The sequence below is a fragment of the Ictidomys tridecemlineatus genome, chromosome 7, assembly GCF_052094955.1.
Source record: "Ictidomys tridecemlineatus isolate mIctTri1 chromosome 7, mIctTri1.hap1, whole genome shotgun sequence".
Taxonomy (NCBI): domain Eukaryota; kingdom Metazoa; phylum Chordata; class Mammalia; order Rodentia; family Sciuridae; genus Ictidomys; species Ictidomys tridecemlineatus.
Window position 1 is genome coordinate 191,295,838 of NC_135483.1, and position 8,279 is coordinate 191,304,116.

The following is an 8,279-nucleotide window of genomic DNA, read 5'->3' on the forward strand; positions in this document are numbered from 1 at the left end:
ACCTTCCTGCCTTCCCATCCATGCCTCACAGCCAAACATGGTCATTGAACTAACTTAATTGTTCTGTGAGGCTTGTGGATAAGTGGTGAGACCCTCATGTTGTGCAGCTTGGTGCCTCTGTCCCAAGATGTGCCAAGAAACAGGTGAGATCCACCCTGTTTCGTGCAGTGCTGGTAAGAGATGTGAAAGGGTTTTCTTTCTGCAGGGTTTTCTGGGCTTTTAACATACTGAGGGGTGCTGTGACTCCAAGAGGAAGGGCTAACATGCCATTCCTTCTAAATTTATTTGACCTGGATTTTTTTCAATAGAGCCCATTAGCATATCGAAGGACATTAATGTCCAGAAAAAGCTGATCTTGCACAACGCAGACCCTCACTAGGGTTCAGGGAATATTTGCTGAACTAAACAAATGATGGATTCCTTTGGGAACATATTGCACAGCTGAGCTCTTGGAATCCGGCAGGGGCCTCCTCCTCCAAGGCAGAGGAAGGCTAGACCTGTGCTCCTTGTGGTCCCCCTGTCAGCACTAAGCAGAAGGGGGATGTGTCTTGGCTAAGGAGGTCACTGGCATTAGTAGATGGGGTCAGCAAAGGGTGGACACTGGTATGACTATGGAATGCATTTTGGCTCAACATATCATGATCCAAAACAATATATATACACATTATATATATATATATTTAAATATTTATTTTTATTTTTTAGGTGTAGATGGACACAACACAATGTTTTTATTTTTATGTGGTGCTGAGAATCGAACCCGGATCCCGCTCATGCTAGGCGAGCGCTCTACGCTGAGCCACAATCCCAGCCCTACACATATATTTTAACTAGAAATTCCACTGACAGGAACCATCCAAGGTATAAAGTTAGAATAGACTCGAAGATGTACACAGTAGTGATATAGAGCAGAATAAACAATTAGAAACATGCCACGTATTTGACAGTCAGGAAGTGGGCAAGTGACTAACAGTATAACCACTCAGGGGACAGAGCAATGTTCACAAAGAACTGAATATCTATCTACCTACCTATCTATCCATTCTCACCCATCCATCCATCCATCCCAGGGGAACTCTACCACAGAGTTACCTCCCAGTTCTTTTTTTGAGATAGGGTCTCACTAAATAGCTCAGGCTGGCCTCTACCTTGAGTCTTCCTGGCTCAGCCTCCCTAATTGCTGGGATTACAGGTGTGCGCCAATGATTGAAGATTCTTTCTATTATTATTTTTATTTTTAATATTTATTTTTTAGTTGTAGTTGGACACAATACCTATATTTATTTTTATGTGGTACAGAGGATCGAACCCAGGGTGCACCCATGCTAGGTGAGTGCTCTACCACTGAGCCACAACCCCAGCCCTGAAGATTCTTTTTAAATATATAGATGTGTTCTAGGCTCACTGTATTCTCCAATCCATTTTTAGTGCAGCCACCCTTTCTGGAATTAACACATTAATGTTTATTGTGGGGCATGTGCCCTTCCTTCCAGAACTACAAGTAGTTCTGAATAATGTGGGGAAAATAAGCTATAAAATAAGCTTATTTTAAAATGTCAAGAGAAAAGAAGTTGACAGAAAATTGTGTCTACAGGTCTTGGCTGTGGCTCAGTGGCAGAGTGCTCACTGAGCACAGTGAGGCACTGGGTTTGATCCTCAGCACCACAGAAAAATAAATAAAATAAAGGCAGTCTGTCCATCTACAACTACAAAAAATAATAAAAAAAGAAAGAAAAAAGAAATGAAAATGGTATCTACAATATCATATAATGAGAAAGAAAGAAAGAAAGAAAGAAAGAAAGAAAGAAAGAAAGAAAGAAAGAAAGAAAGAAAGAAAGAAAGAAAGAAAGAAAGAAAGAAAGAAAGAAAAGCTAGGAAGGCAATCTCCTGAGATGTCGCCTCTTGGTAGTAGGATTGTAACTTTCCTCCTCTTCTTCCCCCTCCCACTTCCCCTTGGAGAAGAGGGTCTGTAACTTTTCTTCTTAAGATTGATTCAGTATGTTCTAAATTTTTAAAAGTGAGCATATGAATTTTTATAGGGAAGCAAATTAAAAGAAAGAGGAAGAAAGAGAGATGGAGATAGGAAGGAAGGAAGAGAGGGAGGGAGGGAGAGAAGTAGGAATAGAGAAAGCAAATAAGGAAAAAAAAAGGCAAGACAGAAATCCATATATCCATTAGGTCTCAGTTGCAAACTAGTTTATGAGAAAAGGGGATTTGTTATGACTAGGATGTTCTAACATGGCACAGTTTCAGGTACAGTGGGATCCTTGTCAGCTCTGTATTCCTTGGCATACCACTAAATCCACAACTGGGGATCTGGAATTTGGTGCAATACACCATCATTTGCAGCCTGGAAATGTTTGTCACTAGGATCAAAAAATCATTTCAATATCATAAAATATCTTTTTTTTTTTTTTTTAAAGACAGGATCCAACTATGTTGCTGAGGCTGGTATGAACTCCTGGGCTCAAGCCATCCTCCCCACTCAGCCTCCTGGGTAGTTGGGACTAAAGGTATGCATCACCATGCACAACAAAATATCTACTTTTAAGTAAACTTGTTTTTACTTTCTTGGAATCCTCCAAAAGAAACTCGTTATAATTGTGGTTTAATTATACTAAATGAATTGTAGATTGTTGCTGAATGTAAGTAAATTCAAAGTTGGTTGGGGGGCTGGAGCTGAGCTGATGACAGAACATATGCTTAGCATGCTTGAGGCTATGGGTTTGATCTCTAGCATCCCCAATAGTTGGAATGCATCTAACAGAAGACACGATTTGGATTCTAAGCCTAACCAAGGAGTGGACAAAACAATGTTCGTGGCCAAAATGCACCATGACATAAATGACCACTCTCCATGTCTGTAGTACATGAAGTAATAAAGTGAAATTTCAAGTTCTATAAGTAGACACATCCATTATCTACAACCTGATTATACAGGGGTGTCCTGAGCCCAATAAAATATTCAGATAGCATACTGTATATTTCTGAGGCACATAATTTAGCTTGAAGTGAAAGTAATAATTATAATCTATATTAAACATTTGAGTGACAATAATTTGGCTTATCCTCTCATAATGAAGAAGAGCTGTTTCGGGAATGTTTTAAATAAGTTAAATCACTTAAAGAGCCATTCTAAGAGATTTTAGGAGGCACCTTTTTCTTTGAATACATTTCCATTAATAAGTACAAGAATTCAAAAATCATTTCATGGAACCAAGTGCTGTCTTAGGATCCAAAAGTGTCAATGCCTATCTGTTGCCATTGCAACAAAGTCCAGAAGTCCAGAGGGAGTCGATACCAGTGACAATGATGTATGTGTGCTTCTAATCCTCTGAAAGATGTATTTTATTTATTTTTTGTGATGCTGGGGAGATGGAACCAAGGCAAGTTCTCTGCTGCTAAGCTACCTCCCCAGTCATAACAGGTATATTCTAAAACTACAGTATTGCTGGAGTTCCCACACTGTCTCCCTTCATAGCCATCTTAGTATCTCCATAATTTTTTCATGGTGCACCCAAGCCAAAATAAGCACTTCTCTTTCTTTAGTAAGTCCAAACAACTTATTAAGCTCCTTAATAGCTTTAATTTGTGTGTGTGTGTGTGTGTGTGTGTAAGCCACATAAATTGAGAGAACATTTTTATTTTTATGTTACTAGGAATTGAACCCAGGGGTGCTCTACCACTAAGCTACATCCCCAGTCTGTTCTATTTTTTATTTTGAGATAAGTTCTAAGTTATAAGGCTGCCCTTGAACTTGGAAATATCCTGAGCTTCTGGATTATTGGGATTATAGGTGTATGCCACCATGCTTGGCTTATTACTTCATTTTTAAAGCACAATGAATAGTGCCTGCATGGTTTGTGATTTCTGGGCACTGTACATCTTCTCAAGCCTTGAGATCAGACAGGATATCACACCCTTGTTTCTTATTCATGTTGATTTTGTCTGGGAACTTGCTTCCTATCACTAAAATCTCTGAAAGCCTGATCACTAGAGATATTGCATCACAGAGAATTTTGTAGCATGGCCTAATTTTGAAACTTTTTTTTGGTTCAAGGGATTGAACCCAGGGGTGCTTTACCACTGAGCCACACATCCCCAGCCTTTTTTTTTTTAATTTTTAATTTTGAAACAGGGTTTTACTCACTGAGCACAGTTGCTGAGGCTGGCCTCAAACTTGTGATCTTTCTCTCTCAGCCTCCCAAGTCTATATTAAACATGGGATTATAGGTCTGCACCACTTTGCCCAACAAAATTTAGTTGTCTTGAGCTAACTGAGCAGTACAAGACAGGTATTCAGTATCATTGTATTTTCTTTTAAAGTTAAAAAAATTCATGGCAACTCTGAGAGTTCACATCAGTGTCCTGGGGTCCCTTGGAACACAGCTTCAGAACTGAATGTATTCACCAAATTTGCACCTCTCTTGCTTCTGTTTATTCAAAGCTGTTGTGGAAGCATGAGTTTGCAGACCAGATAAAATCACCAAAAGCACTGCTAAGCCTTCTTGAACTTGTGCTCCTCCTGCCTCAGCCTCCTGCATCACTGGAATTATAGGCATGCACCACCGGGCTCAGCTGTCTGCTAAGCTTCTTATGTCTTCATTTTGAAGATTATTTTACTACTGTGTTTTGAAAGCTGTGAAAGAGACACCAGGTCACTAGCAAGGGGTTCTAAAAATAAACTTGACAATACAGGTGGAAAGTATTGCCTCCTGGGAACAAGACAATGTGGTTAAGTACAGGGGACTGGCAATCAGATCTACATCCTAGGATGCTCTTTCTGGCGGCGATGGAAGAAGAATCAGGAGGGGGGGCCAGTACCTGGCTCCCTCCTTTCTCCTCCTACACCAGCTTGGCACATGGCTTTCATCTTCTATCCACAAGGCAGGGCCTTCCCTGTCCAGAGCCTGCGTTTTCTGGAGTTCACAGACAACTGAGTGGCACATCTGGTTCTTACTGTAGCTGGCATGTTAGGGATTTTACAAATCCTTCCCTGATTAAAGCCTAGCTTTCCAGACTCCTAGCCTGCGGGGGCCTTGGCATTCTTGGTTAGGAAGTCAAAGGCCATGCATTGCCTGGTCTCTCCACCCCTTACTGCTGACTGCTGTGGCCACTGCACTTCCCAGTCTTCCTCAGATCACTATCTCATTTCTTCCTTCCTTCATTTTTCCTGTTCAGTACTGGGGATTAGACCCAGGGTGTTCTACCACTGAACTACATCTCCAGCCCTTTATTTTTTGAGTCAGGGTCTTTCTAAACTGCCCAGACTGGCCTTGAACTTGTGATTCTCCTCAGCTTCTTGAGTCACTGGGGTTTTCAGGCATGAGCCACCATACCAGGCTTTTTTGTGTCTCGTCTCCTTAGAACCTACTGGAAGGGAGGTAGTTCATTCATCCTGTCCCACAAATATTAATCTATTTAGTGTCTACTACATTAAAAAGGACTCAGTAAATATGTGTGAGCGAAGGTGTAATATTTAAAGATTTGGCATACAGTACACTCCTCACACATGATAACTTAAAAATCCAAGGACTGTGGTGTAGCTCAGTGATAGAATGCTTGCTTGCCTAGATGTGTGAGGCTCTGCACTGAAATAAATAAACAAATAAACAAAACCCCCAAATAACAAATAAAATAAATCTGAAAGGTTTTAGAGACCAGGGAGAGGGAATAAAATGGTGGCGCACACCTGTAATCCCAGCAGCTTGAGAGGCTGAGGCAGGAGGATAGTGAGTTCAAAGCCAGCCTCAGCAACTTAAGGAGGCCCTGATCAATTCAGGGAGACCCTGTCTCTAAATAAAATACAAAAAGGGCTGGGGATGTGGCTCAGTGGTTGAGTACCCGAGTTCAATCCCTGGTACCCCCCCCCCAAAAAAAATGAAGACTAGCCAGGTGCAGTGGCACACACTTGTGATTCCAGAGACTTGGGGAGCTGAGACAGTAACACCAGCCTTCTGCAACTCAGCGAGACCCTGTCTCAAAATAATAATAATAATAATAATAATAATAATAATAATAATAATAATAATAATAGAAGGGCTGGGATGTGGCTTAGTTGTGAAGTGTCCCTGGTTCAATATATATATTGGTAGATTGTGTGTGAGGCCTTGGATTCAATCCTTAGCACCTTAAAAATTAAAAAAAATCTATATAGACACACATATATATGTTGTAAAAAACATATCTCTTCATCCTTTAGATCCCCACCTTGTACTTCTCTTAGGGCACTTTTGATAATTATTTGTCATATCCCTTGCTAGAGACAAAGCTCAGGGAAGCCAGGCCCGTGTTGAGCACAGCCTCTTATTGATATGTATATTGGACTATAAGAGTGGCCTGAACATGGCTGAACCCTTTTGGGAGCCTCTCATGCCCTACCAGGGCCATATTTATGTCTCTAGCAATTATTAAATGCCTATGCCAGCGCTTCCCAAAATATGGGTCTGCAAACTGTCTATACTGCAATGACCAAAGGTTCTTTTCTTCTATTCTTTTTCTTGCTGGGTGTTGAACTTGGGGCCTATGCATGATAGGTACATACTGTACAACTTATTAGCATACTTGCTCAGATACGTGCCATACCAATAAGCAGCCCCTGGGGTGCTTTTACATGCAGGTTTCTGGGCCCTCCATCTATGGAAATGGAATCTCTGGAGGCTGGGAAAATGCCCATCAGAATTTGAGAACCAGTGGTTATACCCTGGTTCATACACTCCTTCTTTAACATTCTGTGGCTTTCAACATATCCAGAAAATACCCAGGTGTTCAGGCAGCTATCCTAGCCTTCAACCAAACTACAAGAGCTGCCCTTGATAGAGACCCAGCAAGTGGCCTAGTGTCTGAAGCACCCTTAATCTCTCCTTTTGCTGAGTTCACCTATGACCTGCACCACCTCCCTCCTTCTCCTTCCATTGTTCAGCAGTCTGTCTCCTCCCTTCCAGCTTGAAGCACAAGTTTTACATTTTATGTTTTATAATAAAATGATAACTCTTTCCTGAAAATATGTATCAATCCCAAAGAGATGCTGGGGTTCATACATATGCTCTTTTTTTTAAGAGGTTCTGGGGCCTTGCTCATGCCAGACAAGTACTAAACCACTGAGTCACATCCTCAGCCCAAGATGCAAGGCTTCTAAGAATGACTGGGTTATAATTCCTTCTGTTTTCCTCAGAGCAGCTAGCACAGTCTAATGGTTTTGGCCAGGTGAGTGAGTGGAGATGTGTTCTCTAGGAATGCCTTCTTTTTGCACTAGAGTGGGTCTAGTCTCCAGAGAGCGTTTCCTGAGATAATTCTGGGAAACAGATACAGTTCAGAAAAAGGGGAGGTGATGAGCCGACTCTTGAGAAAAGAAATGGCATTTCAAGAAAGCACAAAGAGGGGCTGGGGTTGTGGCTCAGTAGTAGAGCACTCACCTAGCTTGTGTAGGGCCCTGAGTTCGATCCTTAGCACCACATAAAGATAAATAAATAAAGGTATTGTGTCCATCTATAACTAAAAAGTATTGAAAAAGAAAGCAAAAGGAAACCTCAACTCATTTTCACCTTGTTTTCCCCAATATTTGGTATTTAAAAAACAGCTTTTTGAAGACAATGATTAATTTAATGAGGAACAGAATTGTCATTGAAAGATGGTGCTAGTGCTGAGTTTCCTTGCCACCCACAGATGCAAAGAGCCAGGTAATGGCCTCAGACCTACCTCTTTGGTAATAGAAAACTTTTTTTTTTTTTTCCCAGTGCTGGGGATTGAACTCAGGGGCACTTTACCACTAAGCTACACCCCAGCCCTTTTTATTTTATTTTGAGACAGTGTCTAAGTTGCTGAGTGTGGCCTTGAACTTGTCATCCTACCTCAGCCTCCCAAATCATTGGGATTGCAGGCATGTGCCACTGTGCCAGCTCCAGAAACTTTGAATCACTGGTATTTTATAAAGGACAGTGTCAGGGATAGCAGCTCAGAAGTAAGTTTCTAAAAGAGAATGCTTTTTGGTTCTCTCTTGTCAGACCTGAAAGCATTGCTGATGAAATCGTGTCTCTCCCACACCAGCTTCCTTCTACTGGTCTTGCAGCGGCCCAGCCTCCCCAGCCAGCTGCTTCCCCATGGTTTTCTTGTTTTGTCTCTGATGTACACCCTTGGAAGCAACAACCGAGGCTCTCAGGAACCAGATCAGTCAATCTCTGGAGTAAAATACAATTGAGATCCTATCACTGATAAAATATCTTTTGTCTCACTGTGGTACAAAATCATGTTCCAGAAAAAAGGAGAGATGGAAGCAGTGC